The sequence below is a fragment of the Pagrus pagrus genome (assembly GCF_965226575.1).
Source record: "Pagrus pagrus genome assembly, chromosome: 24".
Classification (NCBI taxonomy): domain Eukaryota; kingdom Metazoa; phylum Chordata; class Actinopteri; order Spariformes; family Sparidae; genus Pagrus; species Pagrus pagrus.
Window position 1 is genome coordinate 3,270,163 of NC_140206.1, and position 20,234 is coordinate 3,290,396.

The 20,234-nt window shown below is 42.8% G+C and overlaps 1 long non-coding RNA gene across 1 annotated transcript in view; it reads right to left on the reverse strand.

Annotated features, from left to right (window-relative positions):
- Positions 1–20,234, reverse strand: part of LOC311253196 — a 123,634-nt gene that overhangs the window by 72,775 nt on the left and 30,625 nt on the right. The window contains exon 2 of the long non-coding RNA XR_014621644.1: positions 10,680–10,909. This is a non-coding gene — a long non-coding RNA (uncharacterized lncRNA). The remainder of the gene's footprint in view (positions 1–10,679; positions 10,910–20,234) is intronic.

The window sequence follows — 20,234 nt, forward strand, 5'->3', positions numbered from 1 at the left end:
GACGATACTGTTGCTAAGTGACTGGCAACAGAAACGGACAATACCATGAGAGGGAACGAACCGGTAAAAAAACAACCTGATGAAGGATTTTTACAGGTCCAGTGTGAAGGATTCAGTGGGATTTAGGGGCAGGAATTAAACATAATATTCATTTGTTTACATTAGTGGATAATCACCTGAAACTAAGAATAGTTGTGTTTCTGTAACCATAGAACAGACAAATCAAACACTGACCTTTGTTCACAAATCCACCTGGAAAGAGAAGCTAGAAACTGTTTGAAAAGGACCAAGCTCTCGAAAAAAATACTTGGCAGGTGATTGGACCAACCGTCACAGGCTAACTTCAACTGATCGGGTCAACAACAGGAGAGCCCGAACACCAGCAGAACCAGTTTCTCCGATTCTTACCAAAGTCCGTAGAGACGAACAAGAAGTCTTCAGTGTCGTTCTTTGATCTCCTTCCAATGAAATAATCTCTCCAGGTCAGATATAAGTGATGCTATAGCAGCTACGCTAATCTCTTGAGCAGTCGTCACTGTTGTTTTCAAACAGTCGCTCCTCTCGCCTGTAGTTCTTCACAGGAAGCTGATTGGTGGATGTACAAGCTCACATGATCACATGATCTCAAAAATCCAGGTGCCTCGCAAGTTAAGGACTTAAGGACGGAGTTAAAACACTCTGCAGTCGTATTATTTTGGCTCTTTTAGATCTCCATGAGATGCTATTAGGCTTTAAACTGATCACCACTGAGGGAAAGTCACATTGAGCGCAAAGTAACAACAATATTCCTCTTTGAAAGACTTTTCCCATCACCCCCAACAGCGGAGTCGAGCATCGTATTCACTTTCATGTGTCCAGGTGTGTTGAGATTTCAGGAGAAACCTCGGGCTCATGAATAACCTCAGTGTGTAGCTCTCAGCCCTCCCTGTGCTTACATATCTGCATGCAAATAAAGACGAAATGGAGGGCAGGCGAGGCTGTGCATATGATCATCAAAAAAAAAAAAGAAGAAAAAGAAAAGGAAGACGTCTCCGAGAAGTTCAAAACCTCCAACTTCTCCCCTCCTCCTTCCACCTTCACCTCCTCCAACCCTTTTTCATTCCCCCTCTCCTAAGCACATTCAAATGTGCAGGTTTGTTTTGGGGATAAAGTCCTCGGCTTTGATCAGCGCTAATTAGACAGCCTCTGCTTTCGTTCGCTACCTATTAGGGTTGGGTAGGTTATCGCCGTCCTAATCTCTGGCCGGTAGCCAGGCGAGGGTGCTGCGATCCTTAAGGAGCCCCCTCAAAGCCGTCTAAGGTGAGGAGGAAGCGTGATGAAAGGGCCGTCTCCTTTCAGCGCAGATCAATACGCTCCTCTCCTTTGCCTATGGGGATCAAGAGTTTGAAACGCAAAGGGGGTTTTTGCATAAAGATCCAAACAATGGTTCACAAGACACTTTTTTTTCCCCTCACTCTCTTGCTTTATGCTTTATACTTTCCTCTCTTGCACTTTTTTTTTCTGCCTTCCCCTTCAACTTTCCTCTCCTGGAAAGAGGATGAGGAGGGGGAGGAGGAGTGGGGCTATTTAATGAAGCTGGAAATTTGGATTTTAGCGTTTTTCAAGACGCCTGCAGGAGGCAAACAACCGAAGTTACACTCGTTTGCTTCTTGAGCGTGTTTAGCCGTCGCTCTGCCGGATGGTACAATATGTTGCTCTGGTGGCTCAGATGTATGGATTCACTTACAGACTCTCAAATATTGTTTACGGTAAACACACGTCACCGCTCCGCCAGACGTGCACCGTATGTCGAGATAAACAAACGTATGGATTCTCAGATATCGTGTAATGCTCCTTTAATACTCCGCAATATAGATGGAGGCATTTAATCCTCTGCTATTTGTTTCATATTTCATGCATGCCTCAGGAAAGCCTGTACTGTGCACTTCCAGCTTGTTTGGTCAATTTAGCCTGAACAACTAATTAGGGATTAAAGGTAATGTATAATCCACATTTTAGTCTGTTTATGTTGAAGTGAAACGTGCTGCTTGTTTTGTTTAAATAAAGCTTGATTCTTTTTTTTACATGCAAACTGCAGCTAGACTCGACTCAAGCCCTTCCTCCTCCACCTGATTTACGTAGTGATTCTGCAGTCATACCACTTTTTCGAGAGTGGTTGATCTAAATTAAAAGAAAATGGACAATATTTGATTGTTGGAGCTTCGGGATGAATATTTTTTTTCTTATTAAACTAGTGACAGACGGCCTTTAAGGAAGTAAGACTGTATCAGCACCAGTGTAATCAGCTACACTGGACATTTAAAAGATCAATATCTGTTGAATACTGTATTAATTTCCTGCTGCTGCACCTTCACATTAAAAGCATTTAGTGGGTGGAACACAAGTTGACGTTTATTATGAATTAGTAAATATACATTGTGTGTGTTTGTGTTTGTAGCGCTTACCGCTACCGTTCATAAAAAAATGCATCTGTAAAACAAAACAACAGTAATTTTTGACTAATGGAGGCTGCACACCTACAACTTCTCAGTAAAGTAACTAACTCCTTTTCTGATGAACTTAAACGTTAAATCCAAACAGGCGCCATTGTTTTCATTTTGAAAGACAAAACTCTCTTGACTCATGTCACATGATCAGTGAAATGTGATCCAGACTGATCTGTGCTTACGTAGCCTCAGTCATATTGATTATTTTGAAAAAAAGCAAAACAACGGTTGGGGCAGTTGGGCGAGTAATCAATGTAAGTCGCAGACACTGTAACACCGGTCACATTGACTACCATGGCAAGGCTTCTCATCCTAAGTTTACATTTATATTAAAAAGAATGACTACATGTAATAAAAGATGCACAATATGTTTGCTTTTTTTTTAGCCGATACCAATAACCGATAATTATCTACGTCTCCTGGCCAATACTGATAAGATTACCGATAATTTCATATTTCTAAAAATAAGTTCCTAACGTAGTTTATTCATATCTGAGTGCATAGTGCAAACCAACTTTAAAGTTGCATTCCGCTACCTACTGTTTTGGAGTGTGTACATGCTGTGTTAGTGATAGCAGAGGCTGTTTTAATTGATTTATAGCCGATAATATGAATTTTGCAATATTGGGTCGACAATTTATCAGGTCGATATTTATCCTACAACCCTACATAAAATGTGAAAGATGTCATAAGTGACAAACCCTCATCATTTTTCAATCAACTCTCTCAGCTATGCAGAATATTTTAGCATCTATCAGCTCATGTTTTGGTTAAAGAGCAGCTGGTGAACACAGTGGAGCATCCAGCAACTAAAGCGTCAGATATTTGCTACAGGAAGACACAAAAACGGAGCTCAAGTAGAGTTTTGACTACAAATTGATGCTAATGTCGCTCTGTGTCTGCTGGGCAACTGCTAGCTTGTTGTTCTGCCCCCTGCATGGCTTTACAGTTTCAGTGTTACATAGAGTGATTTTATTGGCAATGTGTTTGTTTTTGAAAATGAGCTCATGACCAAAGAGACAAAAATCTAATCACTAGTCTGTTGAAGCTTTAGCTTGAATCTTGGGTGGCGAGGACGTTGACTACTGGTGTAGATATCTGATTAACACAGTTCTAACTCATTTATACGCAACGTTTCATGAAATTACACGTTCAAAGAATGTTTAAGATCAAATATAACTACAGCTTGTTCTGTTGTTTTATCTCAAAAGACGTTAAATTGGAAAAAAAAAAAAAGTGGAGACAAGACATACTGTAAGCACCTATGTGTTTTTCCTATCAGCATACAGCTCTTGTCACTTCACTCCTTTCTTCACTATTTTCACTATGATTGTGTGACCCCCTTTTTTGCAAGTAATTTCCCCTGGATTAGAAAAACAATCAATCCAATCAAGACTAAGAGAGGAGGAGGAGGAGGAGGAGGAGGAAAAAAAACGGCAGATTTGAGTGGAAATCTCTCCAGAAGTTGTTGGGCGTTTGCGGGGAGAAGAGAAGAAGGAGCAATCTAGAGGGCCGGCGTATATTTCCCTCTCAAGTAATTCATTTATGTCTTCAAAACTCTTTCAGAGACCAGAGTTACTGTGCCTTTGTTGTGCTTTAAAAAGCTTAGCCGCTCTCTATGAAGAGAGGCAATGAGAACACTTTAGAAAAAGCTACAAAGGGAACGGACGGGCGGAGGAAGAAAGAAAAAGTGAATGGCACCACTGATAAAGTTGAGCAAATTAAGTCATTGACCTGCGCTGGAGATTAATAGCAAACAAGGTGCCCCAGCTTCACAAGTAATGAATATTCTTCAAACGGCGTGCAGGGGGGATGGTGGGGGGGGCGGCAGATAGGGCCGGCTTGATGCGGATGACATTGAAAGTTGCGGAGAACAGAAAAATTCTGTCATTTTTCATTTGTATGCAAATTCGCCTGTTACACAAATTAACCCCTGAACCCCGGTGTCAGTCCTCATCTTGGGTGGAAGCCGGCCCCCCGCCGGGGCCCCGCGGCCGCTATACCCACCCACACTTCCCCTCTCGGGTCAGCGCCGGCTTTATAGCTGAATCCAAGAGGGAAAGTTGCAGTTACAGCTCCACCCCTTTTTGTTTACTGCTCTGATTGGGCAGAGAGATGACCTCACGGCGAGAGAATGTGAGACTCTTTACGGCTGTGAAGTGTCGATGAAAGGACGGATGTTTTGTCATGTGTAGCCACAGATATCTGATCAGCTGCGACAAGAATTGAATACAAGCATGGCTGCAAAATTAGATTAATAAATAGAATGTTTTGAGTGCAGGTCAGCTCCTTTTCTATCTGCTTGGTCGACATGATTGAAATGCAAAATGTCGGCCGTGCAGCTCCCACCTTGGCTGCAGCTGATCGCTCCCCGCTACTTTAAGGTGGACCTACGGGTCAGAGAGCAGATCCTGCTTCAGTCTGCAGCTGCAGGAGGTCACAGCAGCTGCCTGCAAATGGAAAAACCTCTCAGCTCCCGTCAAGAGAAAAATATTGGCTTTGACAGTTTCAAGTAGTCTCAACCAGTGCTGTTACATACTGGATCTTCTCTGAGTCCAACACCTGTTGAAGTCTCCACAGGTGTACCGTCATGTGACCTCATCAAGCGACAGATCAAAGAGATACATCCACAACACATGACTGTGATATTAACCTAAAATGATTCATGTCCACACAGTAAGTTCTATGTTGCCGTGTTTATTCATCAAAATAGTAAAAATACTGATGCGATCAGTACTTGATACCTGCTCAGACCTTCATTTTGCAGAATCTTAAGGTATTTTAATTTTAAAACACAAAAACCCGACCTGGAAGCGCCAAAATTTCGAAGTAACATTTGCTTCAGCACTTTCATCTTCCCATTTCTTGACCCTGTTTAGATCCCTGTCTGCATGTAGTATGTAGAAACTGTAGTAACTCAGACGAAGCGACAGTTTATCGGTCCAAATGTCACAAAAAGCTTTAAACTCATTGTATTTTGAAGGCAATTCTGTGTCCGGTCCTCCTCTCACATCTGTGGATCCATCACAGCGCTGGTGAAAGTGGCGCTCTGTCTCCGTCCCTCTGTGGTGTCAGGAAGGAGGAGGCAGCCCCTAAACAAATTTCACCATCTGCGGAGGAAGGTGGCAGCCGCGCAGTGATTGACCCCTTTAATTGATGCGGCTTTAATTATGATAATCGGCTGCCAGAGTTGCTGTTGTTTCGCTTTCCCAAACAACCCCCCCCTCCTCCTCCTCCCCTCCCGCGTATTTTTTCCAACGGTGTTTCATATCCTGGCGTCCTCGGGTGCAGGTGTCCTACAGATGTTACGTCGCCTCCCCTCGACGCCGCGCAATTTGTTAGCTGCTAATCAGCAGCCACCTTTGCATTACTGCAGTGACACGTGCTGATAGGCTGGACTGAATGGAGAGCTGATGGTAAACTGGGTCGCTGGAAAACCTGCAAATGAAGGAGTTTGGGTTCTCTGGTCTGAACGACCACCTGCTCAAATGAATTTCTGGTGTTTCTGGGCAACATTTGATCCCACAATCTTTACATTAATGTCATAAGTTCAATTTTATATCATTTTTTTGATACATTTTCTTATATTGGCTTATTGTTACCACGTTAGTAGAGGTATTTAAGTCTTTGGCAGGTGAAAGGATGAACACATGACTACGAGGACGAGTAGTTTGCATTTTCTAGCCCATTAAGCATCTAAAGTATATTTAACACCACAGTCCGTCCCTTTTTCTCGTAAAGTTTGATATCTCAGGAACTCTTTGAGGGAATATCTTTGAATTTGGCACAAACATCCACTTGGACTCAAAGAAGAACTGATCAGAATTTGATAGTCAAGGGTTAAAAGGTCAATGGGGCATTGTGACCTCACAAAATATGTTTTCTGGCCACGACTCAAGAGGTCAACGTGATGACACTTTTAGATCCTAAAAGGTCAAAGGTCGGTTTCACTCTTAGCAGTGCTGGCCGTTATTCAGCAGAAACTCAGGAACAGAATGAAAAACGAGGCCGGTGGTTTTGCTAATATTGAGCTTTAGCCTCCTCCAAACGACACATAACAAGTTCATCCTTTACTCTGAAACTGAAGCTTGTGGTGTGGTTGTTTAGATCCTCATAGCTGCCAAACGACTGATGGTACCTGAGGTAAAAACACACATTTGTAATTTTTCCTTTAAAATCTCCATTTTTAACATAACTTGAACGAATGTGTGCCGAACAAGAAATGTGCTTTAAACATCTTCTGTTCACAAAACGACACTCTGGCACACTGAATCTCTAACTCACCTTAAGAATGAGTCCATCTGCCTTCGCTTCATGTTGTAAACTAATTTTCATGAACATTTTAATGAATATACATTATATATGTTGGGCTACAGTGCTGCAGGTATTTAAGACATGTTTTTCTCCTTGTTTTCTTTTTTAAATCTGGAGCTGAAGCTTCGTATTCCCAAAGTGAATTCTCTACTTTTTTTTTTGGAATAAAAAACTCTTTTAAATTTTTGTTTACATTGAAACTTTTCCAGTAGGAAACCCCTCCCAACGCCACGGCATGGCACGGTGGCAGGAGCAGTGAGTAAAATGGGTTTAGACAAACAAACAAACACACACACACACACACACACACAGACACACACAGAGCGAGCGGCCACCAGTGGCTCTGCAGTAAGTTTCCCTTCAAAGGATCCCCTCAGGATAGACTGTGCGCGAACATAATCCAAGGCCCCTTTGAAGTGCACACTTGAAATGTCTTTTGGCTCGGCTGCTGCGAGTGGCATCTCAGCCCTTTGGGTTATTGGAGAGGAGAAGCGCTCCTCGGCCGGCTCGAGGTGGAGAGGCAGCACCTGGTGGTCCCCGCTTGCCTCTCCTCGCCACATTTCACACATTTAAAGTACACTGGGTGCTCGTCTCCCTCAGCCGCCTCGCCACCGCAGCCAAGAGGTATAAACGGTGCTCTGGTTTTTCTGCCGGATAAAGCACGAGTACATTTTGGAGTGGATTTTAATAAATCCAGTGTGGCTTTGTCGCACAGTGGAGTTTCACTTGTACACACATTTTCTCTGCGGGCGGAGCTGCTCCGAGGGCAGCAGCAGGCCTAATCTCAGTGCTGGGGTTAAACCCAGGTGGGTGGAGTCTGGTTTTTACACAGTTTTTTAAAAGGATGAGCAACATTAGACACAGCGATGAAAAAAAAAGTCAGGAACTTTCACTTCTGACTTAACTTAGCAGGCCGGCATCCAACAAATTACAGTCATATTGAGCAATTCTGCAGCGAACACTGTGCATCTAACAGCAATGTTACATTTAATGCAAGAAGTGATGCGTCCATTTCTTTAGGAGGGTTTGGATCCAAGTCCAACACTCAATATCTGTCTTTCCTTTATCCTAAACAAGTGTTTTAGTTGATTGACCTCAACCACGTCCCAACCACAGTTCGTTTCTCGAACTACACCATAGTTTCCATGAATATATAGTACAAAGAAATCGTTATCGGTATGTCATTGAACATAATCCAGCCCAGTCACCAGGGTATAATGTTAACAGAGTGAACCGCAGACACATCCAACGGTGACATTTGTACCAAACGCAGCTATTTTTTGCAGGAAGTCGACAAAACAGGTATTTTAATCCTAACCGTGATGTTTTCCTGATCCTAACCAGAACATAAACACAGTGTTCAACCTGAACAAACGTAAAGTTGCAACGTAAAGAAACGTTCAGTTGTAACTTTCTCTTAATCATTAAGGTTCTTTCTGCCTCCAGTTTCTTCATATAAAACACACAGTTTGATAAGAATATGATGTATTTTTACATTTTTAACTAACCAACAGCGGACAACGTAGTTAAAATCAGCACTTATTTTACAAGTTCCTTTATTTCCTTCGTTTTAGTGGAACTTTCCTTTAATTGAAGTTAGATTTCATGTAATTTAATAGGAATTACATGAAACCTTAATAACTGACTGTTAAACTATCTACATTACACGAGCAGTTTGATAGTGGGATTAATTATCTGCTTCCAATTAATTAATTCCGATTTGTACAAATTAAACAATGTGTCCATTACAACCAAATTACATCCATTGTTATCTAGGAATAATTACAGTTACATATCAGTTACTTTCTGGGAAATTACAGGAAGTTATAAAACATTTTTTTAAACGTACATACGTTACATAAAGTATGTTACCTGTAATGGAGTATTTATACAGTCTGATATTGGTATTTTACTCGAGTAAAGAGTATGAATACGTCCTCCGATGCTGATGAGACGTCACATTTTTAATCCAGATCAACACGTCTCCTCTACAAAACCTTCGTCCATCTTCGTGACGGATGATTGTCAACAGATCTGATTCTTTCATGTCTTCATGCTGTTTAAATTCTCCTCACATGCTCAGTTTCTTTTCTTTTCTAGCTTACATGATTTAAGTTTTTGTTCCAGCGTGAGTGAATGCTCTTCTGAAAGTACAACTGATTTGTGGTTCCTCGTCGTCTCCCTCAGAGGTCAGCGCCACGAATTGATCTGCGTTTGGATGAAAACTCTGATCCTCTGACCCCGCGCTCTTGTTCCTCGTAATTTTTGCAGATTTTGGACTCAAAGCGAGCCAAAGGGCCTCAGACGTGATTTTAATGCAGAGCGATAACTTTTTCAGACGTGTGCCAGAGAGCAGCGGAGTGGTGAAACACGGAGACATGTGATGACTGCAGATGTCTCGACGCTGAACTTCTGACGTCTGAACGTTTTATTTGAAACATCAGATCTGTCTTCTGCGTTCGTGGTGAGGGATCTTTGTTTTCCTGCCGTGTTACACTCGATAGTGAGAACAGAGACCTTTGTGCTGTTTCCTGATTAACTTCAGGAGGGAAATCTTTGACTAAAATTAAAAAAAGTCTCTTCTGAATAAAGCATATTAGACCTCTCCTTTAGAAATAAACAAGAACGCAGATCTGTTGTTCTGTCCTCGGCCCATTTGCTGTCCATCCCTTTAAAAAAAAAACAGACGGATTGGCCCTTTAAAGGGAACGATTTGCCTCGTAAAGACTGAAAAGCGCTCACACAGCGATGTCACACAGCAGCTTTACTGCGTCGCTTATTAAATTTATAAGAGAGATGCTGTTTGAGGCGGAGAAGAGCGGCGACGTCGCGTTTGACTTTATGGAGTCGTTAGCTGCCGGCGTCACACGGCTCGGACGTTCTCAGGTTCAGAGCTCAGATAGAAACAGAGACGATCTCTCCTTCATGGTATGAACGCTTCACAGTACTTTGTATGAGACAAGGGAGGAGGTGTGAGCAGGGCAGTGGAGGGCAGACTACTGAAATATACAGTCTACTCAAGTAAAGTACAGTTACTCCTGTAAAACACTGGCTCATCAACGTACATGAGTAAAGACGAGAGGTACAGTTTCAAAACGGGAACATTAAAGGACTCGTTCTTTAAAAAAGGCTGCACTCAAATGTTCACCACAGTCTGTGGGAAGTCTGGGAGTCTTGAGGGACGTGTCCAAACCCACATCGGACCTTCCAGAGAGTCCGTGTGGGGAGCGGACTTAACCGGACTTCAGTGATTTAATCAATACTGGCGTGTAGAACTTTTTATGAATGTTGACTGAAACATTACTTCAATCCTCGAGGCCAGAAATAATATTTAACCACCTCATGATACAGAAATATGTAGAAGTAAAGCTTGTAGAGGAAAGAAAATGGATTTTATTTTTATTTGCCTCGTGGTCTCACACACTCGCGGACTTGACGTGATGACAGTGAACACATCATGGTACGTACAGCTGAATGAAGTCCGGAGATGTGGATGCAGCCGATAACTTCTTCTGCATTGCGAGTAATGCTTTATTACCCACCACTGGAGCATGGGAAGGTGGAAGTTACCGCTCAAAGTAATGAGTTACTTACTTTAATAACAAACTCGTAGTGTAACGGCTCCCGTGCTTGATAAGTGATGGAGAAAATGTTAAAAACAAACTGTACTCGACGCAAAATATCTAAAATAATATTAATTACAATATCAGTCCATCACAAAAGTAATCTGAATACACTAACATGTAGTTAGTGAGTATCATGTCTTTGTGAATGTCTGTGTGTGTGAACAAGTGTATCTTTATGTGAATACATGTGTGTATGTGATGAATTTGTGTGTGTGCCAGCCTGTGTGTGCACGAGTGTGTGTGCGTGTCTCACCGTCAGGCGAGTTTCCAGGAGGAAGCGAGTCGTGACCCTGAAGTCCATCACGGCGATGGAGGGGATTGAGCGCGGCGCCGCGGGGCTGCAGAGACGATCGAGGAAGTCACTTTCATGCTCGGCTCCGCTCGGCTCTCAGAAGAAGAAGAAGAGGAAGAAGAAAAAACGGCACCAGGCTGGACGCAGGGAGACTGCTGAAGGACGACGCAGAGGAGTGGAGGCAGGAGTCACTTTGTGCAGAGGAAAGGGACATTTTCACACCAGAGTTTTGGATATAACTTGAAATCTTGTCATTTTAAACACAGCTTTGAAGAAGCGAAGGGGTTTAAGAGGTAGAAGACGAGGGGCCGCGGTGTCAGAGCCGGGATCTCAGGCAGTATTCACACGAAACAAGTCTGATCCAACATTTATTTTGTATCATGTAGATCCACTTCAAAATCATAATAAAGATATTTATACACGAGTAAGCCTTCATTCACATGAGCAATATGAGTGAGTTTGACAGCAGAACGGCTTTAAGATAACGTAACCTCCATTTTCAGCTATTATGTGTAACACTTTTAATATTTTCTATAATACTTGTGCAAAGACGCTTGTCATTGAGAGTTTCAGAGGATTAAGTGTCTTTAGCCTGATGTAACTAAGTACATTTACTCACAATAAAGTAAAATTTTGAGGTAGTTGTGCTTGTGGTATTTGTTAAATGCATTTATTTACAACTCTGCTCGTCTCACCTATGGAGACAAGACTGGAAGTTATCAGGAAGCGGTCTGCAGGAAGTTTCACAGCTCAGTGACGACGATTGACGCCCACGTTAACCTGTAGGCTGATATCTGTAGTTTTAGCTGCTTAAACATGTTTCTATCTGCAGGAAATCCAGATTGTCACTATCTAATAGACGCATTAAACTGAGATGCGTTCGGGATCCAGTTTAAAACTCTCACTCTTATTTACATTATATGTGTCTGACCTGCTTCACCCCGACACATCAGCTCGCTCTCCGAGGTCAAACATGCTAAATTTGCCGCCTTAAGACCCGTGACCCCCGAGGACCACGCTGCTGAATCTCTACATTGTTTCCTCATATATACAGTATGTGGCTCAGTTGGTCACATAACATGAACTAACTTGCTTATTTTTATACTATCTGAGCTGATATTTTATTAAAAATGGAGCTTTACACGTGTCAATAAAGATTAGTTTGATTTTAATGCGGAAAAAAAAACATTCTGTGTCAAAAAGAAGTTGTTTCTGCAGTTCAAAGCTGAATAAAGGCACATAAACCTTTATTTTGAGGAGCACACAAAGAGGAACAGGTTCCTACTACACTCACATAAGTCATTCTGAGGCTGCGATATCCCTTTAAGATGGTCAAAAACTTCAAAGCATTATTTTGTAAGAGTAGGTATTTCTTTTTTTTTCCCGAACGGTGGATATGTGGGTTTGGAACGGAGCTCATGATGACATGTTTTCTAAATCCTCTGCCCTCCCTCGACACAGTTTTGAGGAGAAGTCTGAAAGAAAGAGAGACAGTGTATGTGAGTGTGGTCGAGGCAGCCGGTGGGAGATTAGCAGAGTTTTCTGCGAATGATCCTCGCCGACTGGCCAATCTGTTCAGCCGGGGCCTCGAATTCACGCAGACGGCACGAGTAGTGACACCAACTGCTGCGACAGAAAGGGAGAGCGAGCAGGAAGTTCCATGGCACGCCGCCCCGTCACGTGACCGGTCTGCGCTTGGTCCACGTCCAGCCATCTGTTTTTTTTTCCTCCTTCCTTCTCCGTCTTTACCCCCGACTGATCCGCCGCTGTAGGTTCAGCTCCCGCTCACATGTGGCCTTTGAGGGGGGAAATACTGATACTGCAGGTGAAGAGTCTTTGGAGGAGGGGAGTCCATTACCATTACATCGTCTCAGAGCAACTCCCCGTAATTTGCATTTGATAGATGACGTTAGCGCGTCGCGATGAATCACGCTGCTCGGTGGCGTCGCTCCAGAATCGACCTCCAGGCTGCGACGGACCAGAGATCTTTTATAAGTTTGATGACGCACTTCAGTAAACTGACCGAACTCCTCGAGAAAACAAGTCGACTCAGGAAAAACTTTGCATCGAGCATCGTGGTGCATTCAAGTGCACGTCGTAAACTCAACTGACCGTGCTGTTTACAGTGAGGTGCAGGACAGAAGGTGTTGCGGTGAAAAACAAGCTTGATAGAGCAACAAACTGATGACGCTTCAGGTGCATCACGTGACCTGCGATTTCAGCCTGTCGCTGTTCCCGTTGGCCTGGTCGCCCCTCAGCGCCACACAGGCTCCACGTAATTTTCTCAAAATAAAGACTCCATTTTATCTGTAGAAACACACTGTAGGTGAAACTATAATAGCGCTCTTTAAAACCTATAAAAGTAGATGGTCTCGGGCGCTGATCCGGCCCGGGGTTAAAGGTTCACCTCCCCTCCTGCGAGCTCTAATCTCTGCTGATTCGAACAGAAGCTCCACGCCCCGACACACTGAGTCAGAGCGATTTGCGGCGTGTTAAATGAAGACAGTGTCAGCTACACGGGATCCATATGGAATATAAAAAAAAGTAAATGATTCAGCACAGATAAAACTGTAAGACAACAAACATAATTGCCTTTCGATGTCAAGCCTCTTTGCGCCGCTTTCATATCCCGGATCATTTGCCTGCATCGCTTTGGAACTGAACTTGTTTCAAACGGCTGCCTTTCTCTCCAATATTGTGCTAATGCATTTAATTTAATGTTCGCAGACGCCGTAATTGGTATAATATTGCTCTATAATACGTTGAAGGAAACCTTAGCATTAAGCACTAAATTGAAATTTTGAAGCGAACGGTGAAAACGACTGTGGGGGCAAAGAAACCCCATTAAATGTAATTTGTTCTGCATGGCTGTGGGGGTAATGGTTACCGAGACACTCCTTTATTAAGTCGAATAGGTAGCGAGGTAGCTTCGGATTTGCTCTCTCTCTCTCTTTCACACACACACACACACACACACACACACAAAACACACACAGACGTTATGCTGTCGACACACTGTTAGCGGCGGTATTCAGCAAGGTGTAAGCTGTCGTCTGCTGTTATTCCAGCCACAAAGGGAACGTTGAGCAGCCACTGGAGGATTGCTTAACACACACACACACACCTCATGCACACACACACACACACACACACACACACACACACACACACACACACACACACACACACACTTTATTCCTGTCCCTTAATACCACTTGTTTTGTATCCAAGGTGAGGCTGAAGCTGAGCAGACAGATTGCAGAAAAAGAGGAAGTGCAACGGCTCAAAGGGAAGAGAGGATTGTGGATGCAGAGGAAGAGGAAGATGAAAAAGGAAGAGGGAGAGGGAGAGAGGTGTAATGCGAAGGGTGGACGGCAAGGTATTAGGAGGGTGTAAAGGAGGATGAAGAGCGTGGATGGAGCAAGATGAAGATGGAGGGGTGTAGGAAAGAAGAAGAAATGAGCTGGGAAGAGCAGAAGATGGATCAGAGAAGAAAGAAGGAAGAAAAACGAGGAGGAAATGGGGCCTGGAGGAGGAAGAGGAGCATGGCAGAGGAAGAGGGAAGGGAGGAGGAAGTAGGAAGCAGAGGGAGTAACATGGAAAAGCTGGGAATCAGGAGAGATGGAGGAGGAAGAAGAAGAAGAACATGGGCAGAGCAAGAGGAAGATAAGTAGGTGAGAAGGAAGGAGGAAGAGGAAGGAAAGAGGGGGAAATGGGAATGAAGAGGGATGGAAAAAAGATGGACTGGGAAGAGGAAGAAGGGCAATGACAGCAAGAGGAAGACAAGGAAAGAGGAAGGACATGGAGAGGAGGAAACAAGCAAATAGGAATGGAGGAGGAGGATAAAGGAGAGCTGGAGGAGTAAGAGCAAGAAGAAGAAGAAGAAAAGGGAAGAAGAGCTGGTTGAGGAAGAAAAGGAGGAGGACCTGAAGGAGGAAGAGGCAGGTAGAGACTGAGGAGGAATATGAGGAGGAAGAGAGGGAAGAAGGAAGATATGGAGAGATGAAAGAGAAAATTAGAACTGGGAAGAAGGAAAAAGGATTAGAGAGAAGAGGAGGAGGAGGCAGGAGAGGATGGATAAGAAGAGGGGGTGAAGGATGAGAGGAAAGAAGATGAAGAAAGACACAAAGGAGGTGAAAGTGAAGGAGAAGGAGGGCGAAAAGGAAGTAAAGAGGAGAGAGAGGAAAAAGAAGAAAATGGGAAAGTGGAGAGGGAAGAAAGGAGGATGAGGGAAGAAGAAGGGCAAACGAAGGGGAGAGAAGAAGAAAAGGAATAAAGAGGACAAAAACGAAGAGGGCAGAAAAAAGGAAAGAAAAGGAAGAGCAGGAAGAAGACAAAGAGATGGAGGAAGAGGTGAAGGTGCAGAGGGGAAAGAGGATTGAAAGGAAGAAAAGAGGAAGGAAACACACAGGGGGAGAGTGATATGAGAATAATAGGAGGAGAGAGAAGGTGAAGAGGCAGGAGAGGGAGCAGGAAGACGAGGAGGTCCCGGCGGACGACGGCAGATCAAACACGGACTCTAAGTCAAACTCCGCTGAGAGATCTTAAAGCTCCTTTGTAATTGGAATTTTAAAAGTTAATACAAAGACGCTTCTTCAGTAAGATGTCTTTAGCAGATAGAAAAAAAACACAAGGAGGACTTTTTTCTGTCCCCCCAGTGATGTTTAAAGCTATCACTTCCCTTCAAAAAGGGGAAATTAAAGCAGATTTGTTCCTCTTTGCTGGAACGATCGGCGAGAAAACAAAAACAAGCCGATGTCGGAGGTTCAGGGGGTTACCGGTTTGTCCAGAATCTTATTTCATTTGACTTTGCACTCCTATCTTACCAAACCTCAGAGGGAAATGCTGCAATTTCTACTTGACTCCTATTGTAATAGTTTCAACAGCATTGCCTTCAGGGGTTATCCCACCTGGACAGTTGCTCCTGGTGTTCCTCACCAAGGTTTTGGTAGAGGGAAATAACAGACGAACCAGCTGTAAAAGTGCTGTGCAGTGGATCTTATTTATGCCGATGTGAGGACTGGTTCATGTGGATTTAGAAAAGTCACGTTAAGTTGTAAGTAGCAGTGATACATGAGCATGTGAGCAAAGAAACTTTAAAGTGTTACATTTGAGAATGGAGTTTGGTGCATCATTACTACGGCCACTTATAGTCAACAAACATAAATATGGGTCGTAATAAGCTGCTTTTAAAGTCGTTTTTCTGACTTTTTCCGGCTTTTTTCAAGGCTACCATTTTTGCAAAATGCTATGACCCCATTCAAAATTATAGCTATTAAGAGAGCTACACTTTAGCAACTAAATTATGTTAAAATTCATAAATGACACGCTTATTCCCACGGCAATAACTCAATTAAACAAGACGGGAGTCGGGGGAAATATATGGATACATAGGGGGATGTTTAGTATATTACCATCTATTTTTATGACTATTGTTGGTATACAGTTATTGACACTGGGGCACTTTAAATGCCTGCCTAGACTGTGACAACACTTCTCATCTGATGTACTTAAAATGCCTCTAAATGTTCCTGAAGGTCAATAAAGTTTGCTGCGAGTGTGACTGTGCCGCAGTCAGCATGTAAACGAGCGATACGGTATGTATTTGTGTGGTTACGGCGACGTTACTCCGAGTTTGACTCAATGTTTTTCACGCGGCTGAACACAAACGTGCGCCGATACACTACGAGACATGCTTTATTTTGTGGTGGTTGTTGTCAGCGCTGCGAGGAGGTGGGGTGGCGTGCAGCAGCAGCGGGAGCGGCAGAGTTGTTGCTCAGCGGAGGAACAGATGGGAGAAACTCGCCAGGGGAGGATGAATTCCGGTCAAAAAGAAGGTGATAGCAGAGCGTGACCGCCAACATGTCCGCCACATACTTCTCCCTCTGTCCCTGTGTCCTCCACACTCACCCGCTCTCCCTTCCTCTGTTCTCCAATTTCTCCATCTTCCTCTCTATTTTAACGTCTTCCCTTCTGTCTCGTTTCTCCGTTTGGAGGTTTCGAATCACTTACATCCGGGTGTCGGGAGCCTTCGCACTCGTTCGTATGTGATAGGAAGGGTTTTGGGAGGGAGAGCTGGAGTGAGGGAGGTTGAATGCACTGCCAACCCTCCATGTTAACCACGCAGATCTTGATAAGTAACAGGGGAATGGTAAATATATTTATAAATGTGCCTGTGAGGGATATTTGGCTCAGGGATGCTTTCAATATTTGCACAGGCCTTTTTATGCAAGTGTGCAGTTCACCAGAATGTGTTTTTTTTTCCATATGAAACTATCTGAGCTTTTCATTTTTTGTTCATTTCTGATGAAGTTGGACGGTTTCCAAACTCCTGAAAGTGAGATTTGCAATGCTTCTCCTTTTTTTTTTTGTTGTTTTCTTTTTTTTTTTCTCTCCTCATTTTGCTTATGAGCCTTTTCAACGGCTCCTGGCCAAAAACACACACTAAATCCCCCTCCTGAAAGCGGCGGTAACTCTGGCCGATTAGGAGCAGATGCAGAACCCAAAAACGTGACTTCTTCACCCGGCGAGTTTGTGCAAGGCGGATCATTAAGAGTGAAAGAAACCGAGCAGGCAAACTTTGAAGCGGTCCGACATTTAAACGACGGTGGAAGCAAAAAAATTCGGCACGATGAAAGAAAGAAGTTCAGCTGACTACCATCGGACTCCTCTCAGACTCGTTTGAGTTTCAGTCCGAGAGCTTTTTCATCATTTAAAATGAGTGACAGCAGCTGCCAGTGATGTGATTACCAGCAGAAAATGGAGCATCATCCTGCTTTTAAAAGGACATCAGGTAACAGAGTGACAGACTGGATCTTCTGTCTCCGAGAAGAATGAAGAAATTGAACAAATTGTTTGTGTGTCGAGTGGGTGTGTGCAAACAACAAAGCCCGACTCAAGATGTGTTTGAAGGCTTTTCAAGTCCTGCCGACAGGTGTAGCCATCTAAACAACTCGGCATCAATCACTTCATGACATTTTCTTTTAGTTTAGTCGTTCCGTTTGCACCAATTTAACACACATGTTTGAAAAGACGAAGAAAAGCGCAGTGAAAAAGTGCACTTTTGTATGTTTGTGTACACGATAATGAAATAATAAGATACTGTGTTCGTGATGGTTTTTAATCCAGGTGACATTTTTATGCAAATTTAAAGAATTAAATAGTAAATATCATTCAAAGAAGCTCCAGCTACACATCACTGGTAAAGTGTCATTGAAAAAAACTCATTTTATTTCAAATGTTTGATTCCTGACTCCTAAATTTAGTTTAAAAGTCTTCAAATTGTGTGTTTTTATACATTTAACATCTGTAGTTGATAAATCTTTGCTCAAATAAGTTTTAAATTGCTCTTTATTCCACTTTTATGTCAGTGTTTTGTCAGTAACCGATATCTCTCCTCCCCGCGCTCATGCTATCAAGTTTCCGGTATCCCTGCCCACTTTAACCAATCAGGGCAGAGAACTCAAAAAAGAGGCGGTCCTTTCTGCTTGTTAACATGTAGAAGGCAAGATCCTCCTGTTTGTTGTGTTTGCTGCCATGTCTGGTGATCACTGCTGAAGGAGGAGGGTAGTGAACAGACAGGAAGTTAGCTAAAATGACATCAACGCTTACAGCAGCTTTAATGTCGCACTACACGGGTTTGGGTTGATGGATAGATAACACAGTCTCCCCTGTGTGACCAAAATCAAATGTTTTAATGGATGTGACCCTGATCCTGACCTGTTTGTAACATCACTGTTCTCTAGAAGTAACCAAGTAGTTTTGTTGCCTCGACCTAAACAAGTTTTCCGTGCCAGGCAGCTGGATTCGATCGATTTGATCAGCGACAGAAGTGAACATTTGTTTGAAAATGTAATTTTGGTGGCTGGAGGTGAACATAGATGCTAATAGCATCAGTTATATCAGAGCTGGAGAGTTTATTTTATTGAAAGAGCAAAGAACGACACTGAAGATGTATTCGCTCTGCTCTCGACTGGCTTCAGTGAGAGTTTGATTCACCAGCTGGCTCCGCCGGTGGTAGTTAGCCTGTGATAAACGGTGATAGACAGATGGTTCATCCAGTTACCTGCCAAGTATTTCTTGAAAGTGCCTGCCTTCTTCCAAACAGTTTCTAGTTTATAACCATGTAGGTCTGTTGCCTAAATGTAACCAAACGGCACCATTAATGCATTTATGTTTGTTACCATGATGACACCTGACTATTAATCTGCTTTCACAGAAGTAAATGTGACAGATTGGTGCATCCATTGCTTCAAATATTCGTACATTGATCAGATCATGCACTGGATCCCTCCGGAGTCCTTGGTCCTTGATGTTCGTGACATTTAAACCTCCCACAGATAGTTACGCCTGCATCCAAATGTACTTTACTCGCTGGGTAATGTTCCCAAAAAGTGTTATTATGAAAATTTTAAAACAACATGACAATGACATTCCCTAAAATACAAAAAAATATTCAAAGACAAACTCCAGATCGGAGGCAAAAGCAGAAAAGTTAGAGCAGCTCCAACACCACCAACACGCCTCCCTTCAGTCTCTGCATGTCATACAGAATGACACATTATGAGGAGGCAAAGTGAAAGCAGCCTCCCAGTAACACAACTGTGCTTCACATGTGAATACCCAGCATGCATTAGGTGGCTGTGGGTAGGTGAGCCTCGGGCTAAATTACTGCTCTACGCTCAATTGTGTAGGAGGACAGTTTTTACCAGGCACCCAAGGGCCCACATAACCTCAGCTCAGGCTATTAATACAGAGAGTAGAACCATAAACCCGGTCCTGCAGAGACACACACACATAAACACACACACTGAATATGTGTGTGTGCAAACAGAGGATAATATCACACTTTTACATAGGAAAATATATATTTTTGTGTGTGTTAACATTGGCATGTACACACCAGGGTTAAATCAATAGACCCGCTTTATTTCCTTTTGGGTATGTATGGTTGACATGTTGTCCTCGACTGTAACTCTGTTTTATTTACCTACGATTTGTTGCAAACTTATTGATTTAATTGTGCTTTATATAAATATTTCCCTACAATCAGGGAAGAAGTTGACCCGAAAATTACTTGAAAGGGAATTCTTGATCAGATGACACATAAATAATGAATATGTATTATTAATTAGAGTACATTATTGTGGCAGTATTATCACTGGAGTTGTTTCAGAGCTCCAGTGTCCAATTATGCTTTTAATGTAAAAATGTTTTTGAGTCGGATAAAAATCTGGATTATTTTAGGGAATTTCATTTGCAACAAATAATCAGTTTATGGATTAGCTATTTTGATCATTTTTTCACTGGATTGAGTGCTAAAATAAAAGTCTAATTTCCCTGATTCCAGCTTGTTAAATGCTAATATTTTCTTTTTTCTTTCCTCCTCTATGACAGTTAACTGAATATCTTCAGGTTGTGGACAAAACAAGACATCTCAGGGCGTCATGAAGTAGCCTGAGATCACCGGAGTTCTTGTCTTCATTGTTAAACAGAACGCCAATCAATCAATCTATC